Here is a 13,709-nt window from a genome sequence, read left to right on the forward strand (position 1 = left end):
TGGAAATAGGGATGGATGTGACCTTTAAAGTTTTGTCATTGTGCTTTATATTTAGCCAGTAAAACTTACTGACTTCACACCAATGGCAGATTTTGAACTTTGGCCGTCACTTTTGAAAGTAAGCATTGTGTAGGGCACATTTATCTTTTAACTGTGTCATTCTCATTTCTCTAAAAGCTGTGCCACTTGTTCTTTTCAAAACATGCTAGACATAGCAAATCGCTACATAGCAACAGGGCTTAACTGTAAAGGCGTCTGTTGAATTCTCTGGCCTCTCTTTTGTTTTGTAATACTAATTTTAAATTTGCCAGGCTGAAATGAGATTTTGCATTATTAAAAATTTAAAAGCATTATCATTTCTTATTGCTCTAAGGTCATGAAAGATAAAAAAAAAAGAATTACAATGATGAAGTAATATAAATAGGCACACATTTAATATCATTTTATGATTTTATGCCATGGTCTCATCTCATCTCATTTTCTGTTTGAGACAGTTTTTTTTTTTTTTTGTATTGGCATCCAAGGACCCGGGGTGTATTTTTGCATGTTGTACATTTCCATGAGTTACAATACAAGCATAACATACAAGAATCACCTCGTTTTGCTTTTTTCACTTATTTAACCCAACCTTCTCAAATAGTTTATATTATATTTGTAATATTTGAATTACTAAAGGATAAGAAGGACTGCCGTATTAATCCAGTTGATCTTTTGCTTTCTTTTAAAATGCTGCTATTTGTCCCATAGGAAAATTTTACTGCTCAGAGGTTGATGTTTGATGGCTCATGAGACTTAATGAGATTCTCATTTATGTTTCATTTAAGAATCAACTTTGTCACGGATGTTTCTACCACAGTTGCTTTTGGAGAAATAGCTTAAGACATGAGATATAACTGAGGTAAAAGGAGTCAACATTGATTTGAAAAACATGTTATATTTTGTGAGATCTCATTCTAGTCTTGTTTGAATCTCTTCCAAGACTTTATATTTTTTACTCATTACTAGGGGGCTTTGCCCCCTGCTTGCTTTCGCTCGTCAACCCCCTTGGCTGCACTATGCACCAGCAATTTCGCGTCTCTGCTGCTCGCAAACAACAAAACATTTAATTCTCGCAGATAGGCCTCATTATTGGGAAGAAACACTACTTTTCCCTGATGACAATAGCATTCAAAATTTTTTTGCATAAAGTATTGTCTCGCGGGGCTTGAAATTTTCTCTCACAGGATTTCACTTTCACCAAACAGCCAATCTTTTAATTCTCATGGATACGCCTCTTCATTCTACTTTTCCCTGATGGCAACACAATTTAGACGATCTAAAAGTCTCCGACTTAAAGTTTAAATTCGAACAAAATATTCAATCTCTATTCGCTATTCCTTTATTTCACCGAGTAATAATTTCTGTTTGTTTGCGCTAATGCAATCTTTGCTATCATTTTTTTTGAGACTTTCAAATTTTCGTCTTTCCATTGTCTCTAACCTACTCTGCATGTGTATCGTGCCAAAGCTTTTGAATTCTTTACAAAGTTCTACTTTGTCTTTTATTTCTGGCCCCGGGCATAGTTAAATCTCTTAGCAAAAAGTCTCGTCTTGCGAGACGTGAAAGTGTCTCTCTTAAAAAAATCACGTCTCATTGCAGGATAAAAAGTCTCATCTCCCAAGATTTTTTTATTATAATAGAAAGATTGAACTGATGCCTTCATCCAAGGAGACTTAAAATATCTGCGATATGATCAGCTACATTTCTTTTTCCAATTGGAGCACAGGCAGATGAAGTGACATACTTTTGGTCACCCATTGTCAGTAGCAGGATTTGAACTCCCAGCCTCAAGGTTTGAAGTCCAAAGTCTTAACTTAGCAAAGTCATTCATCTGGCTTGAGTAGGATCTAATTAGAGCACAGCAATATAAATTAAAACAATTAATAGCATTATTCAGAAGCAAGGACCACAGTTTTGTAATCGTAGTAAAGAGTTTTATTACCACAAAAAACTGTCCATACACTTCACTGTATATTACTGAGCACATAGTGCAGATACTTTCATGACACTACTTGGAAAATCTGAGCCCATTGTGTGACTTTGCTGAGATCTCTGCTGAAACTCAAGAGGAAACACTTGTGAGAATAGCGGCATATTTTTTTTTCTCAAGAGAAAAATCTGAGAAGGATGAGACAAAAGAAAATGTCTCCTCCATTTTGTTTCTTTCTGATCTCATTGTGGTCTAGGAGAAACTGAAAAGATACTAAGGCATGATTTTTCATGCCTATGTGGTTGATGATCATTTTGTAGCAAATGTTTACCATTCTTCATTTCCAAGAAAAAATCTTTTAACAATGTATCATTAACATTCTTTAGCTGTTAATTATTCATCTAATGTCTTCATTTGTTGATTTGCAAATATAATATTTGTACATATAAATAAGAGGAAAACAGTATCACGTACCAAATGACATATATCAGAATGTGCGACTTGTCCTACCTAGCCATGCATGGAGTATGGCACCAGATTACCTAATGAGAGCAAAATCTCTCTGAAATTTCACAATGGGCAAAGAGCACAAAGACTATGGAGATTAAATAAAATAAGTTGCCTTGTCTCATGTATTCTAGGTCCCTCTAATTCATATCAGTGGAAGGATTAGAATAACAAAATCCCCATACATTTATGAATACATATGATAACTAGGCAGGTAGGTAGTCTTCAAATGAGCTCAGTAAAGTTTGAATGCTGTAACATATGTAAATATTCTTACCAATTAGATATATTTCTTTATTGCATTAATGGTGTTGTCATCGAGACAGAGCTCAGAAAACACTGGAAAATGAAAGGAAATGGCTCTACTTGTCACTAAATGTCTTTTGGAATAAGCATGTGTGGGATAAAGTAACATAAGATATTTAAAGTGAACATCCACTGCCATTTTGGATGGGTTTCCCAAAAATGTTGCAATGCTAAGTCCTTTGTTCATTTTAATTTAAAGATTACATAAAGTATGCTAGAATATCAACAAGTTCTCAGTACCAACACAAAGTAAATCCATCACCAATACAAATTGTTACCAAAGATGATATCATGAGCTAACCTGAGGTTACATCCAAAACTGGAATTTTAATTCTCTAACCTGACATAAATTTCAAACATAGTGGTTTTGGTGCTATTTGAATTTGTGTTCTGTATTTTCAACTTTTTTGTTGAAATGTTCGACTTTATCTGCTTGGCTTTTTATAATTATGTTTCATTTTCCTCATACGTTGGTTTATTGCATTGTTCCTGGGTTGGAATGGCAGCACCCTGTTTAATGTCGCTGCTTCACAGATACAGCATACATGGTTTGAATCCTGTGTCCGATTGTTTTCCATATTTAATTTGCATTCTGTCCCTGTGTTTCCTCTGCGTCTCTTGTTTTCCTCTTACATCCCCAACAGGAGCTTAAGTTAGGTTAGTTGATGACTCTATATTGTCCTTAGTGTGAGTGTGCCCTGTGATGGACTGGCGTCTAGTCTAAGGCTGTTTCCTGCATTTTTGAGAATGAATTTTGCTATAGGTTATATTTTCTTCTGCAACAATATAAAAATATATGAAGGGGACCCAAAAATTGTCAGAAAATTACACCCAAAAATTAGAATTGTTAAAAAAAACCTTGCTATGCATTTTCATCATACAGGTGTAAGGGGGTCATAAGAGCAATGAGGCAACCTAAACAAATCATAACGTACCTGAGTAAAGGAATCACGAAAAGTTCAAGGGACAAATATGAACTTTCAATTTCAGAACTATGTTGGCTTGCAAGAAACTTGCTGACCTACTCCAAAAAGAACAAAGGTCCAGGTTTCTCCATAAATCTTGAGGAATCTGAAGAGTGCATGGAAAAACTTGCAAGTATAAACCTTCATGATTATTAAATTGAGGGGTTCCTGCGTAGAGGAGCTTTTGGAAAGGTGATGGAAGGATATCGAATGGCAGATGATCTACCTGTAATGATTAAATGTGTAGACAAGGAAAAAAATGAATGTTTTCGTGCCTAATAAAACAACACCTGTACCCATGGAAGTGGCTTTAATGATGATGGTAAACAGACCTCCAACATGTCCAAACATCATTCGACTTCTGGACTGGACTGAGACAGCCTCAGTATATATTATGGTTATTGAGAGACCATTTTTTTGCCAGGACCTGTCTGATTTTATGCATTCCCAAGGTGGAAAACTATGAGAACCAGTGGCAAAGTGTTTTTTAAGCAAATAACTGAGGCAGTTCAGTACTGCCACTTCAAAGGTGTATTCCGTAACGATGTGAAGAAGGAAAATATATTGGTGGTCACTGGGACATTCCATTTAAAGCTGATTGACTTTGGGTGTGGCTATTTTTTGAAGGACACAGAGTACAGTGGCCATGTTGGCACAATACCTTATTTTACCCCAGAGAGATTTCTTTATAACACATTCCAAGCACTTCCAAGCACTGTCTGGACTTTGGGTGTCAACCTACTTGAAATGGTCAGTGGGTTCCTGCCATTTAGTAGTATAGATGACATCTTAAGAACCACTCTCGCTTTTCTTTTTGGAATTTCTGAAGAATGCCAGGATCTAATCAAATATTGCCTTACATTTGACTCAAATCAGCATCCCTGCCTGGAAGATTTACTTTGTCACAAGTGGTTACAGTAGAAGTGGCCTTAGCAGGTCTGTGCTACCTCACAATACTATGGTGTTGCTGATGCTGTAGGCGTATTACTTAACAACTGCTGAATTGAATCAAATCCTGCACTAGTGACACTGTTTGATGCAGATCAAGCCATAGCGTAAACACTGCACCAGATAATGCTGCAGCATAGCATGCCCTGGAAAGCAATTCAGAAATCTTAATTGGTTTGACTTAATTTATAACTGGTATGGATATTTGAATGAGCTGAGATCTTCACTGCAGCTCTAAAGGCAAGAGCAGCACAGCAGCTAAATAAATCTACTCTGCAAGATGTATTTTCATTTCATCACTTTTTTTTTTTTGCTCTTGCAGTTGGTAATATTTTATTCAATAAAATATCCATAAATATTAAAAAAAAAACAAAAAACCTTGTTATACAACTTACAGAAATTCCCTTTAAGTCACTGTGAAAATACTCACTTTCAAACGCTATATATTGGTCATAGCTCATACTCCATTCCTGGAAATATTTCCTGTACTCATCTTTTGTTGCCATCTCCAGTGTCCCTTGTGATTTTTTCCTGGATTTCTAACATGGTAGCAAATCGTCTCCCTTCAGTCTCAATTTTAATATCTAGAACAAAAAAAATGTCACAGGATCTGGCGAATACGGGAGGTGTGATGCAGCAACTTAACTGTTTTTAGTCAAAATCTATTTAAAGGATAACACAGTGAATGCAGTGCATCAACATTTCAGTCTTCCCAATGCTTTAAGTCGTAACAAATAAATTAATTGATCTTCCTAACTGTAAAAGTATAAAATGAAGTACCCTGTGGCACATAAGCCATTACATACAAACTAAATAAATATTTGCTCAGTATTAACTTGACACTAAACCAACATCATAGTTTTATCTGTAGTTTATACTGATTCGCTATTTCATAATATACTAGAATGATCTGATGTCCCATTCACAGTGACAGTCCTGATTTTAGGCTATAACTGAAAAATATCACAATGTCCCAGTTTTAACAGGCTGCCTATCTAATTACGTTTTTCAGTGCCACGAACATTGCTTTGCTGAAACAAACATCATTACAATATATTTAGAACAGCGCACATGAAACTTTAAGGGGCAATCCCACTTGACTTAAAAACTTCTGCTATATTTGAACAACATCACAAGGCGAAGCAAGAAGCACACAATAACTCAAGAGTAGCAACATTTATTTATTTCCACTTCAAGCACTGTGAAGAATCATAAGTGCTCATTTCCCGGTTTGGAACTTTGAAAATCTGGTTGCCCTGTAGTTTACCATCAGAATGCCACATTCACCATGGTCCCTTACTGTGCCTTTCACTTGTGTTATTCCCTTACATTTGTCATAATTCAATACGTTTTTCAGTATATAGCCAGACATGCTCAAGCAAAGAATTAATTAATTAATTACTTTAAAAAGTGTTTTATTTTTATTTGTTTAGGTTATGCTAAGTGGAAATGGCAAATTGTCATTGTATATGAATATCAATGAGAATGGACCCTCTAATAGACTGTCATATTGAGGCTTGTTTTCAGCTTTTTGTCCTGCACTGGTAGGTTAGCCTCTGGACTCCACAACTCTCAAATGAATTGAGAAAGATCTGGAACCTACCTAATGAACTTAGTCTATTGAGGGCTACGGTGCCTTAATAACCCTGAAACCCACCTGAATGTTATACCATGCCTACATTTTCTAACTTACTTAATATTTATTTAACCAGATAAATCATCAAATAAACTATTCTTATTTACAATAAAGATTGTAAACATAAAGTAAAAATATTTTGGACCATAAGACTTGGGGCAGCACAGTGGAAACCAGGGTTCACATCCTCCCTGTGCGGAATGTGCAGGTTCATCCTGTGTCTCCATGGTTTTTCTCCTACTGTCCAAAGATGTGCAGGATAGATGAACTGGCATCACTAAATTGGTCCTGGTACCCTATTTAGGGTTTGTTCGTGCCTTATGCCCCATGCTTGTGACCCGACATTTGCGCGATAGACATATGCGCACGGACAAAATAGTGCTGATTAAAATGCGCTGTCAAAATCACGCCGACAAAATCGCCCCGACAAAATCGTGAAAGTTTTATGAAATATGAATTACTAGTTTAAAGCATATATAATAATGTTTATTTTAGAAGTTAATATTATGAGACGCGGCATGCTATCAGCACAGCACGCAGATAGTCCTTAAGATTACGCCCTGCATATGTAGGAAGAATTGCAGCAAGGGCATCCCACTCTCTTGGCCTCTCTTGCGATTTTGTCGTGGCGATTTTGTTGGAGCGCATTTGTCGAAAACCAGTTAGCGGGTTTGTCGGCACTCATTTGTCTGTCACGGTTTTGTCGGGGTGAATATGTCTATCGCGCTTTTGTCGGTGAACCCCTATGCTAGCTGGTTTTAGCTCCAGCAGCCTCCATAACCCTGGTATGGATTTAGTGGGTTAGAAAATGACACGACTTTGGAGAAAATAAGTTTGTTTTGGGCATGAGTATGCTGACTGCAGTCACGTACTCTTCAGACGGTTTCTCACTCTTGTCAGGGATGCCAGGGGCGATGACCCGGCCGGGACGCCTTGAGGGACCAGAAGAGGGTGTGCTCCCACCTTGGATCACGTGGGGGCCGCCACCCTGGTTGCTTTGGGGGAAGAAAAACATAAACTTAGTAAAAACGGTTTAATTGCCCTAACCAAATTTGAAGACAACAGCAAGAATTGCTTACGTAACGTAGCACCTACTAGAATATAATGATGAAAATAATTATGATAAAGGATTTGCTAATAACACTATTTGAAAAAATGGATATATCTATACTAATAAAAGGCAAAGCCCTCACTCACTCACTCATTCACTCACTCACTCACTCATCACTAATTCTCCAACTTCCTGTGTAGGTAAAAGACTGAAATTTGACAGGCTTATTCCTTACAGCTTACTTACAAAAGTTAAGCAAGTTTCATTTCGAAATTCTACATCTAACGGTCATAACGGTCGATAATGGTTGACAAAATCCATCATGTTGAACTTTCTTATTTATGGTCCCATCTTCATGAAATTTGGTAGGCGGCCTCCCTGCGCTTACCGAAACCGATGTACGTACTTATTTCGATGGTAAGACGCCACTGTCGGCTGCCATATTGAACTTTCCAACGTCACTAATTTTCCAACTTCCTGTGTAGGTAGAAGGCTGACCCAATCTTTACGAAATTTGGTAGGTGGCTTCCCTGCGCTAACCAAAACCGATGTTTGTACTTATTTCAGTGGTATAATGCCACTGTCGGCCGCCATATTGAAGTTTCCAATGTCACTAATTCTCCAACTTCCTGTGTAGGTAGAAGGCTGAAATTTGGCAGGCTCATTCCTTACATATTACTTACAAAAGTTAAGCAGGTTTCATTTCGAAATTCTACGCGTAACGGTCATAATGGCTGACAACGTCCGCCATGTTGAACTTTCTTATTTATGGCCCCATCTTCACGAAATTTGGTAGGTGGCTTCCCTGCGCTAACCAAAACCGATGTGCGTACTTATTTCAGTGGTATAATGCCACTGTCGGCCATATATTGAAGTTTCCAATGTCACTAATTCTCCAACTTCCCGTGTAGGTAGAAGGCTGAAATTTGGCAGGCTCATTCCTTACAGATTATTTACAAAAGTTAAGCAGGTTTCATTTCGAAATTCTACATGTTGAACTTTTTTATTTATGGCCCCATCTTCACGAAATTTTAGTAGGCGTCTTCCCTGCGCTAACTGAAACCAATGTACATTTTTATTTTGGTGGTATGATGCCACTGTCGGCCGCCATATTGAACTTTTCAACGGTCTTTGTTATTTATGGGCCCATCTTCAACAAATTTGGTACGCGGGTTCCCAACGCTAACTGAATCCTACTTACGCACATATATATACGTCCATAGCCTGCAGCTCAGTCACCGTGTGAGGCGGCGTTGGGTCCCCCATCCCAACGCCTCCCACGTTGTTGGCTGCCTGCCTATATAAGGCCGTCCGTCGCTCCAGTCTCTACATTCCCTTCCTTGCTTCGCCACGGGATTCATGTCTCCCTGCTGATAACTACAGCCTTTTTATTTAATCCACGGCTTCTCCACTGTCTTATTGTTCATTTATTACGATTATAGTTATTGTGTAGGTATTTTAGACTTACTTTATATTGTTCAGGTACCCATTTCCTTTATCATTCCAACCGTACCCATTAACATGTCTATCGAGGTGATCACCATCGATCAAAGAACTGTCACTTACCGAGTGGTTTCCATGCCCGGGGATGGCACCTGCCTTTTCCATTCTCTTAGTTACATATTGCACGGCCATATCAGGCTCACTCTTGATATCTGGAAAAACATTGTGTCTTATGTATTGAATGACTGGGACAGGTTCAAGGTGTGGACTGATGACGGTACAGGAGATAATTATACTACACAGCAGCACTATAAGAGTGAAATGCTTAAGCCCTTCACCTATGCATCTGCATGTGAGTTGATGGCTGCCGCTGAATTGTTCGGTTGTCGCTTTCAAGTGTACCGAAATGGCCAAATATTTTACACCTTTCAACAACCGCCAATGCCTCTTAAACATCTTAGATTCACAGGTGATGATTTCAGTAGTGGACACTTTGATGTTTATGAATGTTTAAACTCTCAAAAGCTGGATGTGAAGTTATCGATGAAACCGGTTGTATACTTATAACGCTTGACAGATGACGAATATCTCTTCAACACAAGTCCTACAAATACTGTTGTAATTGAAACAAACCATGAAACTCAAACCGATTATGACAGCAGCAATCCAAGCTATGAGATATAAAACAAGATTACTTTTCACATGGCCAACTGTACGTTGCATGCTCAAGAGTAAGCTCAGCGCACAGCTTGGTCATATTACAACCGGAGGGCCGAACTCACATTGTGGTATACAAAGAGATCCTTAACAAATAATTATTGGTATATTTTCCCTCAGTTTAAAAAGGTTTAATTTTCTTCTTAATAAAAATTTTAAGGCAGTACTTCGCCGCTGCAAAGCGTGGGTATTTTGCTAGTAGAAAATAAAATTACAATGAGTTTAACAAGAGTACCAATGAAAAGAATAACCAACTTGTAAAAACTCACCCTAACTTGCCAATGTGTTGAAATTGGGAGAAAGATGAATACCTCAACACTAAAAGCAGAAGCAAAGGGGACTGACTTATTACAGAAAACAAGCAAGGTCAAAGGTCTCATTCAAACCCAATGGATTTAGAATAGATAATTTATAAACCCCAAAATGCTTCTCTCTGCAACAATTAGGGCAAAGTGATAATATATGCCAGTGTTTTCATATGATACTTTTTATATGATTACCTTAGGCAGAATATGTCAGAGCACAAACAATACAAGTAGTAGGTGTTTTAGTTTTAGGAGCCAATGATAAATCTGTTACTATGCAAAGCTCTCTTAAAAAAGTAATTGGTACATGTCTTAGGGTAACCTCTGGAGTGAAACCGTGCCTCCTTAATTGCTTTGATAAACTCAACACGTTCAGAGTAGATACGTCTCAATCAAAAGAAATGTGATAAAGATAAATTATTAATCAGTGAGCATGGGTGGAAACTTCAAGCATGTAGTAAAGTATTATGATCTAAAGGCTTCCTGTACAATCAGAATAGGAAATGCTTGTTACATGATTTAAATGAAATGTCTAATAGGGAAACAGCATGTGTATCAACATTCATACATATCGTAAGATTAGAGTCACAAATACAAATGTAATTATGAAAGAAATGAAGTGAATGACTATCAGCATCCGAGAATGCAAAAACATCTATGAAACATAACCAGATGACAATGTGACATAGAAATAGATTATATACCGAATAAACAAATTGTTTTCTTAAACTCTGTAACATAAAGATTTGTATTACTAGGGCTAAATGTGGCACCAATGTTTACTCATTAATGTTGATGATAATAGTCATTGTTGAAAACAAGGACTAAGTAACCAATGTGGTAAGATTATAACTATCTAAAACCAGCAAATGTTGCAGATGACCAATGAAATCAAATGAATTCCTTACATATGATCTCGATAACAGATCGATCGGAATGAAGCAATAATCAGTATATTTTGTCAGAGGATGTATAATTGAACTTCTAGAAGAAACAATTGAATGGCAATGGGGATTATGCAAATTCTTATGAAGTTTAGGAAGTAAATAAAAAACAGGCAACAGACACAGTAGATCAGGTTAGAATAACTAACAGGCAACCACTCACTTAATCTTTTGGACAAGCTCATTCTTACACCCTCTAATACTGGGCCAATTGAGAGATGCCCATCAATCTACATGTCTCTCTTTGAGATGTGGGAGGAAAATTAGAGGGCCTAGAGAAAGCTTACAGGTAAACTTCCCCCAGACAGTGGTCAGAATTTGAAGCCTGTCTCTCAGAGCTGTGCTAATTACCACACCACCAAGATATTGTAAGTGCAATCTTTTATGGATAGTGTAAGAAATATACTGAAATTACTAAATACCAAATGTATGAGAGTTTTAAAGATATTAAGGATGCCTAGTAGAAAGGAGATTACTGTCAGAAAACAAAAAGAATTTACATAGGGAGATAATTTATTTATAAATAAACAAACATATCAAGTCTGCTTGGTATTCATTCATTCATTCAATTTTCCAATGCACCTAATACACACATCTTTGTATATGAATACTGAATTAACTGAAGAAAATCTATGCCAACAGGAGAGAAGGTGAAAATTCCATATGGACAGTAACAGGGCTGGGATTTAAACCAAGGACACCGAAGTCGTGGGGAAGTCGTGCTAATTACTACTCAACTGTGCAAACATTTCCCATATTAATACATTCTTTTTCAAAACTTAAACCTTTATCAAACTGCATTATTTCAAATGATCTCATGTCAGCTATCCCCGCAGCTTGTCTGTCTCTCTAACTAAGTCATTGTGGAAACGTATGCTGTTGTAATGTTTAACAAGAAAAGTGGCAAAATTATGAGCTACTTGATTATGTTCCTTCTGTTCCTGCTTCTGCATGTTAAAGTTGGTGTTTTTATAGTACTAGTCTATTCACATTGTGTAATTAGTTTAAGCTTTCTTTAGCTTTAGGGTGGTGTTATGAGTTATTTCTTCCAGATTTTAGATTTAAGCACATTATTAGCATCATCCTGGATATGATAAACAAGTGCAATCCTTCATTGTAGACATACTTAGAAAGTGGATGCTGGATGAATTCTAAATGTGCCACTGATTATTAAATATTCCTGTGAAGCTTGCTGTCACTAATGCCTACATTTTGCTTATATTCATCCATCCATCCATCCATTTTCCAAACCCACTTTTTCAGAGCAGGCTCATAGGGGTGGGGGAAGCTGGAGCTTATCCCAGCAAGCATTGGGCACAAGGTACAAAAAATCCCTGGATGGGGTGCCAGCCCATCACTGGTGAACACTCTCACATGCAAACAAGCACTGAGGACAATTTAGCAACACCCATTCACCTAACCTGCTTATATTCAATTTAATTTATTTTAAATCAATGTCTTCCCTTAAAGCACACTTCCACTTTCAAGCCCAGCAAGATACGTATAATTCCAATTACAGCACAGTCAGAATACATTATAGAAGTGACACATAACTCAGGTAAGGTAAAGTTGAGACACCAACTAAAAAAAGCCTCATATATAGGTAAAGACCTTTGTCCAATGCATTAGCTTTAGATATCCCAGAATGTTAATAAGGCTTGCATCTAGAGATCACAAAACATTCATTGAAGTATAAATTCAGGTCTGACACCTTTCCTCTTCTACGAACCCAATGCAATACTGAATTGGGTTTTTCCTGGCACAATTTATAGCACTTTCTTAAAATAAGTTGTGTCTTTAAAATAAATAGCGAGTAAACCAGCAGTGTTTGCTAACATGTCATTGAATTTGAAAAAGGTTCTCTTAATGTACATGCAACCATGTACCTACCTGGTGTCGTCTTCTTCTTAATCATTTCACTCCACATCCTATGAAAGATTTTATCACAGTTACCTACTACAATGATAATAAAGTATCCAGTGCCGCTGGGACGGTCTTTGCCTCACCCCAAGGTCACAAAAAGCCAAAGTCTGTACATAAGGTGAATGAATAGACTTTCTCAAGGGTTACATAGCAGCGCTTTGATTCATGACTGATGGCTTTACTCAGCAAGATTTAGGACGACCATAAGTCTTTTATTTTCTGAAAGTTCCATAGATCAACTTGAGTTTAGGTCTCCTGACTTCTATAAAAAAAATCTGTATTTGTCCTGTATTTTAGATTTGGCTAATTTCTCTTTGTGGTAACTTGTGCAGATGTTGCTCTGTGAACTTTATTGCATACAGCTGCTTCCTCGGTGTACACGACTGCCCTACATTTCTCATCTGTTTATAACAGAAAAAAGAGCTGACCAGTTCGATGTCCTGTGATTGTGATGTTCACACCTATGTCAATATGCTTGTTACGTAGACTTGCTTTAGTGATGTATGCAACATGGAAAAGATCATGACAATGAAAAATAAAGCTCCCGGAGAGAGAGGACATCTATCCCTGCACCTCCATATAAGACAGCTTGCTTTTAAACTCGGTAAATTCTATGTGGTACATATTAAAAGACTAATAAAGTTGTCAATTTAATTGTTAATAAGTTTTGATTTCAATGTTTAGATTTTGTGGATATTGGTTTTTAATCCTGTGAGGTAGTCTGCTTCCTTTTTTGCTGTCATTGTGTTTTTGACATGCATTGTCAAAAGTGACCTGCGTGGCTATGTAGGGTCTTCTTATAGTTCTATCAAGTTGTAAGTGTGAACAGTGAGATATGGATGTCTATTCTAATATCAGCTTCATAGCAGAGAAAACTAGAAGTATGTGTATAAATCACTTTAAGCCACAATAACCTCATAACCCTGTTCAGTTCTAAGAGGGAGTAGCTATCTTACACTCATAAAAATATTGGTTCTTTAATGGCATTTTATGGT

Source organism: Polypterus senegalus, chromosome 3, assembly GCF_016835505.1.
Source record: "Polypterus senegalus isolate Bchr_013 chromosome 3, ASM1683550v1, whole genome shotgun sequence".
Taxonomy (NCBI): Eukaryota; Metazoa; Chordata; class Cladistia; order Polypteriformes; family Polypteridae; genus Polypterus; species Polypterus senegalus.